This window comes from Hemitrygon akajei, chromosome 3, assembly GCF_048418815.1.
Source record: "Hemitrygon akajei chromosome 3, sHemAka1.3, whole genome shotgun sequence".
Taxonomy (NCBI): domain Eukaryota; kingdom Metazoa; phylum Chordata; class Chondrichthyes; order Myliobatiformes; family Dasyatidae; genus Hemitrygon; species Hemitrygon akajei.
The window spans coordinates 128,165,424-128,178,345 of record NC_133126.1 but is presented as its reverse complement, the minus strand read 5'-3'; positions in this window follow the sequence as shown (position 1 = coordinate 128,178,345).

Below are 12,922 nucleotides of genomic sequence, written 5' to 3'. Positions count from 1 at the left end.
TGAGTCTGACAGACTTGCAGATCAAATACTATTAAGATCTGTGAATGAAATAAGATCTTTGAGCAATGTAAGCCTGCGGATTCTTCAAACCTTTTTACTTCATGTTTACTTTACTGTTACATATTCTGCACCTTCAACTTCAGAGCAAAATGCTTCATTACACAGAGCACTTCATTTCATTTACTTCAATTATTTAATATGCAAATTTTAGCCGGTTAAAGAAGTGCATTTGTTGGTCTATTTTATGTTCCCTTTCAATAGTGTTCCCACTCCTATTTCTTTTATTCATTCTCGGATATTTCTCCTGATTAATCGGTTATCTATTTTTGAACCTATGCTAATAAATCGGAAGGAATGGTATGTTTACATTAAAACCCAATAGCACAATCGTACAGAATGTCTTGCTTGGCACAATGGTAAGTCTCTTTACTCTTTTTTTGCTGAGTTTAATATTTGCTTTTTTCTTGTGGGTGATACCTAATGAGAGATAAACTTTCAATTTCAGTTGCGGAAGCTTAAAGATATACAAATTACATCTCTCTGTGTAATCCATGAGGTACTCACCTGTGTCCACAACTCTGTAGTTCCTTGCAGTCACGGGCAAAATACTTACCACACCAAGCCAGGATACCTCTGGATGGGTTTCTTTTTACAATGCATTGATTACAAAATGGGTGAGATTCAAAAGGGACAAGCCAAGTTTTATTTGCCTCCTGGTGTTGTCAGACAAGAGCATAAGTATTTTCAACCCTAATTCTGTCATAACTTAAGCCAATTTTATATAATTACTGAATAACAGATATGATTTCTGTAATCTTGTCACTTGGCAGTTACAATTTCCTACCTGGTAGCTGCACCATAAGCACTTCCATTAGTAAGAGTGTGATTCAGTACTGTAAGCTTGCACTGTTGGCCTCCATGAAAAGTTGTTGGAACTGCAGCAAGTGCACAGTAAGTTTACCTACATTTAAGGGATCAGCTGGCTGTACTGTGAAGAGTTCTGTGCCCCATGCTGAGAAATTATCTACACTGAAGATTCTGGTTGCTGAGTGGCCACAGCTTTACAACAAACTTCTAAAAACCAAGCTGTGAAGGAGAAGCAAGAGAGGCTAATATGTATTTAATGAAGACTAGCTACAGTATATTCTTCTTTGATCCCCATAGTCATGCTGTTTACAAGATTCAGAAAATTCAAAAATCTGTATTTGTCCTCAAAATTCCTTGGAGATGTTAACACTCAGATTGTTGTTGAAATAAACATATCCATAAGTTCTTCAAAAGGCTGATTGAACTTGAACTACCCCGGAAAGAACCTGTGCAAATCTTCAGTTTGATCCTTTCTGGCAAATATACCAATGTGTGATTTGATATCAATGAACTTGATTGTTTCATCGATAAATTAATCAAATCAAAATTTACCAGTGGCAAGAGATTTATATGATGTGGCTTCTTGCCATCTCCTATAGAGGGCGGCACCAACTGTTTCAGGAAAGTTTGAGCTTTGTTCACTCATTGACCACTGTTGACCTCAAAAAGGTTTGTTGTAACATACACACTGAATACTCTTTTGGGCTGTGCGCTGGAACTTTCAAAACGAAGACAGGCATATCAATTTAAACTAGGAAAGCAAATAAAAGTGTTCATTGATCCCCATACAGCTCTTACTGCAGCATCACAGGCACTGAAGTGAAAGTAAAATATACTGCTGTCACCAGAAATTGGAACAAAATGCAAAAGTGAAATAAGTTCCTGGCATACTTGGTCACAGCTGCTGGAAGACCAATTAATCTGACACTAACGCAGTTTCTCTCTGAACAGATGCTGAATTACATGCTGAAACATTTGCAGCATCATCTGCTTTTAGAGAGACAATGATATATACTAGATTTGTCCTAACTAAAGAACAGGAACGCCATCCTTGTTTTGTTTATGGACTAATATTATGCATTATTGATATGCAAATTATCATCTTATAATTGTTCTGATTTATGTACAGTAGATGAGTGCACCATTAATCCCACTGGCATCACACTCCAAAAGAGCCAACTATTAGATACACTCTGGTGCTTTTAAAGCTAATTTGCTTGACTGCTTAGGTCTTCAAGACCTGAAGTTCTAGACCTCATTGCAAGTGTCTGGGAAAATTATAGAGAATTAAAACTGTACCCGCCTCTGCCTGCTCTCATCACAGTAAATCTTGATGTTGCAGGAGCAGTTAGCATTATCTGACCTTTCCGCATGTTTTTGATACATATTATTAGTAAACATTAGTAAAGAGCTGGGCGTAAAGTATTTGATTGTGAATGAAACCACCCCAGTTTCCTTGGCTGCGTAAATTTAGGGAAGACAACCTCCAGCCCCGCCAAACTCGTGAGATTGAGGCACATTTGATCCCACCCCAAACCTCGGTTTGTGTGGCTGCTGTGTCATCTGCTACCCTGTTACAAATTAGTGCCATGAAATAACAGATTAAAGATGATTAAAGGAATTATATTTATGAATCTTAACCGAAGGGTTAGTAATGAAAAACAAAAAGAAAAGGGCCCATTCTAATTAAACAGTCAAATGTGCACAAGTTGGAGCTCAGCTTGAACTTTTTTGTCACTCGTGCTGAGCCCTTGGTCAATGTGAAAGCAGACACCACCTTCCGAACGTCGCTCACAATCCATCTCTAACAAATGGGTCTCCCACCGGATTGTATGCTACAACCGGTTCTCCCCAGTATCTTCTCTCTTCATTCCTTCTCGAGCAAAATCCCAAGACCAACTTTATTGTCCTTCACCATGAAAAACTCCCCCTAATTGGATGAAACACACACAAGATGCTGGTGGAACGCAGCAGGCCAGGCAGCATCTATAGGAAGAAGCACTGTCGACGTTTGGGGCCGCGACCCTTCATCAGGACTGGAAGGAGAGAGGTTGGAATTGGAATAAGGTGTGGTGAAGTCAAGACGGTTGATGGCCCGTCAGCAGTTAGCAATAAAGAGATCCAGAGCAGGCAGAAGACCAGAGCGGCATGTCCATGAAGAGGAGACTTGAAGATGGGAGAAGGGGTCATTGGTGGGGGTGGGAGAGTCCTTGACGAAGAAGGAAGGAGTGAGGTTGGGTCTCGGCCGGAAACATCAACTGTACTTCTTCGTATAGATGCTGCCTGGCCTGCTGCGTTCCACCAGCATTTTGTGTGTGTCGCTTGAATTTCCAGCATCTGCAGATTTCCTCGTGTTTGCCCTAATTGGATGGTACACATTCCACATCGTCGCTTATCTTCAATAATAATCCAAACAGGCTGAAAGAGCTGCTAAATGAAATACCTACAGCATAACAGCAAAGATGTGAACCAGGGCATTACATGAGGAAACAGCAAGGACGAGGTGCACAGGTGCTTAGATTCAGGTCATGGAAACAACACCATAATGAACTTGAATAGTGCCTGTAGTGAGATGAATCATGCTTGCCTCTGGGCTATGAATGAGTAGAGTAAACAATCAGAATCAGGTTTAATATCACTGGCATATGTTGTGAAATTTGTTAACTTTACGGTAGTAGTACAAAGAAATACATGACAAATAAATATAGAGAACAAAAACAGAGCTACATTAAGTATATGTCTATTATATATTTAAGTTAAAATAAGTAGTGCAAAAAAATGTAAAAAAGTAGTGAGTTCACGGGTTTAATGTCCATTTAGTACTCAGATGGCAGAGTGGGAGAAGCTGTTCTGGAACCGCTGAGTGTGTACCTTCAGGCTTCTGTACCTCCTTCCCAATGGTAACAGTGAGAAGAGGGCATGTTCTAGGTGGAGGGAATTTTTAATGATAGATGCAGCTCCTTGAAAATGTCATAGATACTACGGAGGTTAGCATCCGTGATGGAGTTAAACCAAATCTCCCCAAACTCCTAATAGAATATAGTCGCTGTCTTGCTTTCTTTATAGCTGCATCAATATTTTGCATCCAGGTTAGGTCTTCAGAGATATTGACACCCAGGAACTTGAAGTTGCTCACTTTCCACTTCTGATCCCTCTATGGAGATTAGTTTGTGTTCCCTTGTTTATCCTTTCTGAAGTCCACAATACTTTATGGTCTTGCTGAAGCTGATTGCAAGGTTGTAACTGAGACATCACTCAACTCATTGGTATATCTCGCTCCTGTATGCCCTTTCATAACCATCTGTAATTCTGCCAACAAGGGTTGTATCATCAGCAAATTTATGAATGGCAGTTGAACTGTACCTAGCCACACCGTCATGGGTTGTGAATGAACGAGCTGTGTTGGCTACACAGTTGATCAACACTGGTTAACTGTCTCTCACTTCTGCCCCTGTGCATTGAAGTGGAAAAGTTGGTTGATTTGGAAAACAACACATTTTTTCTCCATCACATTTGACCTGCAACTGCCCTGTTGTGCTGAGTCTCACGACGGAGCACTGACATACTGAGTTTTGGTACAGCTGTATTTTACATCCGCTTTGTGTAAGCTATTTGAATGAAATGCCAAACAAACCAAAAATAGTAGGTATTTTTTTACCTTTATAAGTTTAATTTTTATATTTAGCTTTATTTATAACACTTTATTAAGGACAGCACAATGGCACGGCAAGTCAGACAGCTGCCCCAATGTCTCCAGTGAACTGGGTTCAATCTTGACCTTCATGTACAGAGTTTACAACTCCTATGACCAAATCATTCAGCATTCTGTGGTTTCCTCCCATGTCCCAAAGACAGGCAGGTTGGTAGGTTAATTACTTACAGTAAATTGTTCCCAGTGTGTAGATATGAGGTACACAATAGGATTGGTGTAGGCAAGTGCTTGCTGCTCTGTGTAGACTCAGTGTGACAAAGGCCTGATTTTCTGCTGTGTGATACGGTGACTCTCTAATGTTTTCAGCTAATTTCTAAGCTTCATATTTTAGACTGTAAATGAGAAAAAGAGAAAAAATATTTTTAATGCATTTTAATAACCTAATGGTGTTTGAACAGTTTTAAATGTATTTGAATTTAAGAAGCATTTCAATTTAATCAAAGGCATATTGTGTCAGTGGTCTGTGAACCATCAGGATATCATAATAATGGAAATACAAGAGATTGCACATGCGGGAATTGAGGCACAGGGTTTCAACAATTCTTCCCGACACCCCACCCCATCCCCATCTGACACACAAAGATGCTGCATGACTTGTTCAGTTTCTCCAGCAGGTTGTTTATTAGTGTAGGACAGGGATCTCAGGATATGCCTCTTGAGGCTGACCACATCAATTAGCAGAATAGCACTCAGGTTAAACAAGGCCAGTTCACTTGGGCCTTTGTGTCCAGATTAGGTTGGTGCAGAGAGAATTAGAAATGATGAATGATGCAGTATATGACCAGGCTTCAATCCGTGATGTCCGTGCTGACGATGATGCCATTTTAAATACACACCTGCCTGCACATGATCTATATCCTTGAATTCCCTACTCGTTCATGAGCCTATCTAAATATTTTGTAAACATTACTGTCGTATTTACTTCCACCACCTCCCCAACAACACACTCCATGAACCTACAACACTGTGTAAAAGAAAATCTTAGGCATAAGTCTCCTTTAAGCTTTTCCTCTCTTAGCTTAAAGTTATGCCTTCTCGTATTTCACATTTCCTCCGCATCCTCAGTGACATAAGCTCGAGCTCGTGGCATGCGGGGTGATGCTGGTACACCTTGGGAGGGGTTAAAATTGCTTCTGTCCTCTCCGCCTTGGCCAACGCCTCATCCAGCGATGATGGTGATCTCAGCCAGTCAGAATGCTTTCCATGGTACATTTGCAGAATTTTTCAAGTGTTTTAATTGATAAATCAAATCTCAAACTCTTAATGAAATATAGCTACAGTCTTGCCTTCTTTATAGTTGCATCAATGTGTTGTGTCCAGATTAGGTCCTCAGAGAGATTGACACCCAGCATCCTGAAATTGCTCACTTTCTCCACTTCTGATCTCTCAATGAGGATTGGTTTGTGTTCCCTCATCTTACCCTTCCTGAAGCCCACAATCAGCTCTTTGGTCTTGCTACACTGAGAGCAAGGTTGTTACTGCGACTCCACTCAACTAACTGGTATATCTCACTCCTGTATGCCCTTTCAACCCTGCCAACAATATCCAAAGCAAAATTCTTGTAAGAGAAGATCCAGGCATGGGGCATCTTGTACTATCTCCCTGCAACTCTTGACAGTCACCCATCTATCTGACTGAACTTTTGGCATGATCAGCTCTGTGAAGCTGCTGCCCATACTATTCTCTGTACACTCCATGCAGTCTGAAAGGAACTACCGTTGGACAGACTTCCTCCAAATAAATCACCAGGGGCACTTGATCTTTGACAACTCACAGGTGGAATGTACCACACCACTGACTGCAATCAATACCCCTTTTTAACAACACAAGGGCAATAAAAAATGCTACTTGGTTTATCTTACTACAACTTGCCCTCCTGAATGAAGCTCAATGTTCACCAAAGCCTGCACTTTGACCCCTTGTCAAAATGGCCATCCTGTTAGGTGTTGCTTCCATTTTATTCATTTCTAGGCCTTGATGCAACCCAGGTGACTCCTTACCTGATACACACTTTTCTAAATGTACTCTGCTGTTCCTCCTCCTTTCAAGGCATCATGTCAGGAAAACAAAGTGCTGGGCAGCCAGTGTGATGGATAAGTTTGAGCTACAGGCCAGATCCAGTAAAATTTAGTCTATTTATCCTAAAATCCATCAAGGCATTTCACTGGTACATAATCAGTCAACATTTGACATCCAATCGCAAACAAGAGAAAATCTGCAGATGCTGGAAAGCCAAGCAAGACACACAAAATTCTAGAGGAACTCAGCAGGCCAGGCAGCATCTATGGAAAAAAAGTTGAGAGCTCAGCCCAAAATGCCGACTGCACTTTGTGTGTGACATCCACTTACATGCAGTATGAGCTGAGAAACAGCAGGTAGATCTAAATCTGGACAAGTGTGGGATGCATGTGGGAAGTCAAAATGCAAGAAGGAGGTATGCGGTTAGTGACAGGACCCTTGGGAGCACAAAGGGTCTTGAAGTGTAAGTCCATAGCTTCCTGAAACGGCAACACAAGTAGCTGGAATGGTAAAGAAGGTTTATGACATATCTTCACTGGTCTGAACACCTTGTGATGCTCTGGTTGCTGTAGGTTTGACAATCAATATAGATCAAATTTGAGAATAGAACATAGAACATAGAAATCTACAGCACATTATAGGCCCTTCAGCCCACAATGTTGTGCCGACCATGTAGCCTACTCTAGAAACTGCCTAGAATTACTCTACCACATAGCCCTCTATTTTTCTATGCTCCATATACCTATCTAAGAATATCTTAAAAGATCGTATTGTATCAGCTTCTACCACCACCGCTGGCAGTGCATTCCAGGCACCCACCACTCTCTGTGAAAAATTTACTCCTGACGTCCCCTCTATACCTACTTCATAGCATCTTAAAACTATGCCACCTCATGTTAACCATTTCAGCCCTGGGAAAAAGCTTCTGGCTATCCACATGATCAATGCCGCTCATCATCTTATACACCTCTATCAGGTCACCTCTCACCCTCCGTCACTCCAAGGAGAATAGGCCAAGTTCACTCAACCTATTCTCATAAGGCATGCTCTCCAATCCAGGCAACATCCTTGTAAATCTCCTCTCCACTCTTTGTATGGTTTCCACATCCTTCCTTTACTGCGGTGACCAGAACTGAACACAGTATTCCAAGTGGGATCTGACCAAGGCCTTATATAGCTCGAACATTACCTCACAGCTCTTGAACTCAATCCCATGGTTGATCAATGCAAACATACCGTACACTTTCTTAACAACACTGTCAACTTGCGCAGCAGCTTTGAGTATCCTATGGACTCAGACCCCAAGATCTGTCTGATTCTCCTCTCTGCCAATAGTCTTACCATTAATATTATATTCTGTCTTCAAATTTGACCTATCAAAATGAACCATTTGTCTGAGTTGACTCCATCTGCTACTAATCAGCCCAGTTCTGCATCCTATTGATGTCCCGCTGTAACCTCTGACAACCCACCAAACTACTCACAACACTCCCAACCTTTGTGTCATCAGCAAATTTACTAATCCACCCTTCTACTTCTTCATCCAGGTCATATATAAAAATCACAAAGAGGAGAGGTCCCAGAATGGATCCCTATGGAACACCATTGGTCACCGACCTCCATGCAGAATACGAATCATCTACAATCACCCTTTGCTTTCTGTGGACAAGCTAATACTGGATTCACAAAGCAAGGTCTCCTTAGATCCCATGCTTCCTTACTTTCTGAATGAGCCTTACATGGGGAACCTTATCAAATGCCTTACTGAACTGGATGTACACTACATCCACTGCTCTACCTTCATCAATATGTTTTGTTGCATCCTCAAAGAATTCAATCAGGCTCGTAAGGTACAACCTGCCCTTGACAAAGCCACGCTGACTATCCCTAATCAGATTATATCTCTTCAAATGCTCATAAATCCTGCCTCTCAGGATCTTCTCCAACACCTAGCTCACTACTGAGGTAAGACTCACTGGTCTATAATTTCCTGGGTTAGCTCTACTCCCTTTTTTGAACAAGGAAACAACATTTGCAACCCTCCAATTCTCTGTTATTTCTCCCATCCCTATTGATGATGCAAAGATCATTGCCAGAGGCTCAGCAAGGGAGCCTCCTCCCTTGCTTCCCACAGTAGCCAGGGGTATATCTCATCCAGTCCCAGCGACTTATCTAATTTAATGCTTTTCATAAGCTCCAGCACATTCTCTTTCTTAATGTCTATATGCTCAAGCATTTCATCCCTACAATTGCAAAGGTCCTTTTCCCTGGTGAATATTGAAGCAAAGTATTCATTAAATACCTCCGCTACATCCCCCAACTCCATGCCCATGTTTCCACAATCGCTCCTGATTGGTCTTATTCTCACACAGCTCACCTCTTGCTCTTCACATACTTGAGAATGTCTTGGGGTTTTCCTTAATGTTGCTTGCCAAGACCTTCTCATGGCCCCTTCTAACTCTCCTAATTTTATTCTTAAGCTCCATCCTGGCAACCTTGCAATTTTCTAAAACTCTATCAGTACCTAGTTTCTTGAACCTTTCGTAACCTTTTCTTTACTTCTTAACTAGATTTTCCACATCCTTTGCACACCATGGTTCTTTTACCTTACAATCCTTTCTCTGCCTCAGTGGAACATACCTATGCAGAACGCCATGCAAATGTTCCCTAATCATTTGCCATATTGCTGCCCTGCATTTCCCTGAGAACTTCTGCTCCCAATTTATGTTCCCAAGTTCCTACCTAATAATATCAAGGATATCTAAATTTTCTTAGATTTCTTTCCTTATTTATAAACAAAACCTGATGAAAAATACAGCGGAATACTGTATTTCTTCTTTTGAACCTGTTTCCGATATTGCACACAAGCATACACGCACAGCCTCTGAGCTCCACAACAAGTTTAGCTAAATTTCTAAATTTTGTAAAATTTTGAAAGCATGTTCCAGAGACCCTTTTACAATACTTTGGTTGATGGTTCCTGAATTAAATCAATGTTATGATGCTATCTGAGTGAAGAACAGCATGAATTCAAAATCAAACTAGTTAATCTAATGAGACCGGGTCTGCACTTGCTATCACAGTCGAGGGTTTTCTGCAAAGCTGTGATAGGCTATTTAGAATGGGTCAGTTTGATGAATTATTGTGTTCTGAATTCAGACACTGTGCTTGTTTGAGTACAACAATGAAACCCGGCTCCCTGCCTCACCCAGCTCTATGCGTCAGCGAGGAAATGAAGGATCATCACATGTGCTCCCCACATTATTTCTGTTGGGAATAACTGGCTGCTCAGCAACAATCCAACTCTTTGACACAATGCATGAAGAACCATTTCTAATCAGCCAAGGAAAAAATAAGATAAAATTGATTATCATTACAGGCTGTTTTTGCACTTCATTCTACTCTGCTGTAAATTAAAAAATAATTATTGATGCTGAAACATAAACGCAATCACCATCAACCTTCCCCACTCCCCCCACCACTACAAGCCGGCACTCCCCATGTGTAATTTAAGACCACCTGCTATTGCTTGTCTATTTGTTTTTCTAACTCAATCAAGAGAAGCAATGACTGCAATTCAGTGGCTGTTGATTCTATCTGTAGAAAGAATCAGCAGGAGAGCCTTTCATATATTAGTAACTTAATGTGTTTTGCATGCCTGAGGAGAAGCAGTGTGCCCTGAAAGACATGTCTCAGTAATAAATTTGACAACTGCAGCCATCAGAGATGTTTAACCATCCTCCTTTTTGTTTTACAACCTCTGTCAATCTCAAACCCAGAAGTAGCTGACCCAGGAATCACCCCCTATAAATACAAAGGAAATAAATATGTTGTTTTATCTTGTCATAATTCATGTTTTTCTGTGGGTTACAGCTAATGTGGGATAGTGAATCAGAGAGATTTTGGGACAGTGCAAAGCTATGTATTATGTGCTGGCAGCTCAAGTTTATTGTCACTAACATGCTGCAGAATTTGTTGTTTTGTGACTGCAGTGCAGTGTATGGTATAAAAATTGCAATAAATACTGCAAAACAGGAATAGCAAGATAGTGCTTATAGACTGTTCAGAAATCTGATGGTGGAGAGGAAGAAGTTGGTCCTAAATCTTTGAGTGTGGGTCTTTGGGCTCCTGTACCTCCTCCCTGATGTAGGTAATGATAAGAGGGCATGTCCCGGTAGTCAGCTCCTTAATGATGGATGCTGCCTTCTTGAGACACTGCTGCTCTTTAATATATCCTTAATGTGGAGAATGGTGATTGAGTCCATAACTCTCTGCAGCTTCTTTCCATCCTGTGAATTAGAGCTCCTGTGCTAGGCTGTGATGCCACCAGTCAGAATGGTCTCCATTCTGATTCATCTGGGGAAATTGGAGAGTCTTTGGTGATATACTAAATATCCTCAAGATCTTAATGAAATATAATCACTCATCTGCCTTCTTCATGATTGTATCAATTTATAACCATATAACAGTTATGGCACGGAAACAGTCCATCTCGGCCCTTCTAGTCCGTGCCGAACGCTTACTCTCACCTAGTCCCACTGACCCGCACTCAGCCCATAACCCTCCATTCCTTTCCTGTCCATATACCTATCCAATTTTACTTTAAATGACAATAACAAACCTGCCTCTACCACTTCTACTGAAAGCTCATTCCACACAGCTGCCACTCTCTGAGTAAAGAAATTCTCCCTCATGTTACCCTTAAACTTTTGCCCCCTAAGTCTCAACTCATGTCCTCTTGTTTGAATCTCCCCTACTCTCAATGGAAAAAGCCTATCCACGTCAACTCTATCTATCCCCTTCATAATTTTAAATACCTCTATTAAGTCCCCCCTCAACCTTCTATGCTCCAAAGAATAAAGACCTAACTTGTTCAATCTTTCCCTGTAACTTAGGTGCTGAAACCCAGGTAACATTCTAGTAAACCTTCTCTGTACTGTCTATTTTGTTGACATCTTTCCTATAATTCGGTGACCAGAACTGTACACAATACTCCAATTATAGCGAATCGTTGGGCCTGCCATCAGCAGTTAATATGAGAGAGGTGGTCAAAATAGAAGAATTGTAAATGAGCTCTAGGCAGACTATGTTTTTTGCAATGAAAGGCACTTTTTCTCTTAAACTTGGTGCCCATAAACAATGGTTGATTTGTTCATTAGATTCGCATTCCCTACGACTGTTATGTCATCCTACATTAGGTAAAACTCAAACAAAATAGAGAATTTCTGCTTTTTGTATTTCAAGGTGCACTTGCATTTATGTTTCCTGACAGATTAAAAATGCTGGTTCTTCAAAGAGCTGATGGTTCCTGCAAATTGAATTGTTTGACTTAATTTCCCAACAGTCAGAAAGACCAAGGCGCTGGTCTACATGGCCACGGCCAGCTTACTGTCAGACTAGCCTCCAGCACAAGCCCTGCACCTCAGGAACTGCTCCTCATTATCTGGTTGTATTTTAAGTCTTGGTTAGGACTTGATCCTGGTTAGGTATCTGGTGCAAAATTTCAATTGTGAAACTTCTCATCAATCCACTCCTTGGTCTGAATAAGTAACTCTTCATGATCCAGGCAGTAGGCCTGTGGGGGATTTCTTGCTTGGATCAGTGGCCTGCCCTCTGCTCAAGTGCCTCTGAAGAGGGAGCCAACAAAATCTTTTGGCTTGCTGGTTGGCTTCTGGGACTGCTGGCAAGAAGCGATGGAGTGCATTATAGAAAGAGTGGATAATGTTTTAATTAAGTTTTGTGTTAATATTGTAAATTCATTTTAGAACATAAACAGAAAGGAACCAAAAATATACACAAACACACAAAATAGAAGAGGCCAAACATAAACCAAAATAAAAACAAATAAAAAAAGATTTGGATGACTGGGTTTTCAGTTACAGCAAAAATGGATGAGACTTACGTCTCTTTCATTCTTATCCAGCATGAAAATAATCTCCTGTTTGTGCTTATGACAATCCTGTATTCAGTGTGGGATAAAGATATGTGAGAGAAAAGGAACTGACTTACTGAGGTATTGCTGTTATTCAGTGCTCTGGTTAGCTTTAATACTGAATAACAGGTACCTCAGAACAACAAGAGAGCAGAATGAAATAAGCCATGACATAAGATTTTCCATTTTTTAAAGAATGAGAAATTCCTTTTCTTCTCTGTTCATTCCATTTCAATGGTTTGGACTAATAACAGTAGAAGTAAACCTATCTCAGTTGCCACTTCCTGTTTAAATAAATTGTAACTTTGCTTTAGCAATTCACTCCATTTCCCTCTCCAGGGGAGTACATGATTTCCTCTGTTCACTGGATGCAGGCAGCAGTCTGCTTCACT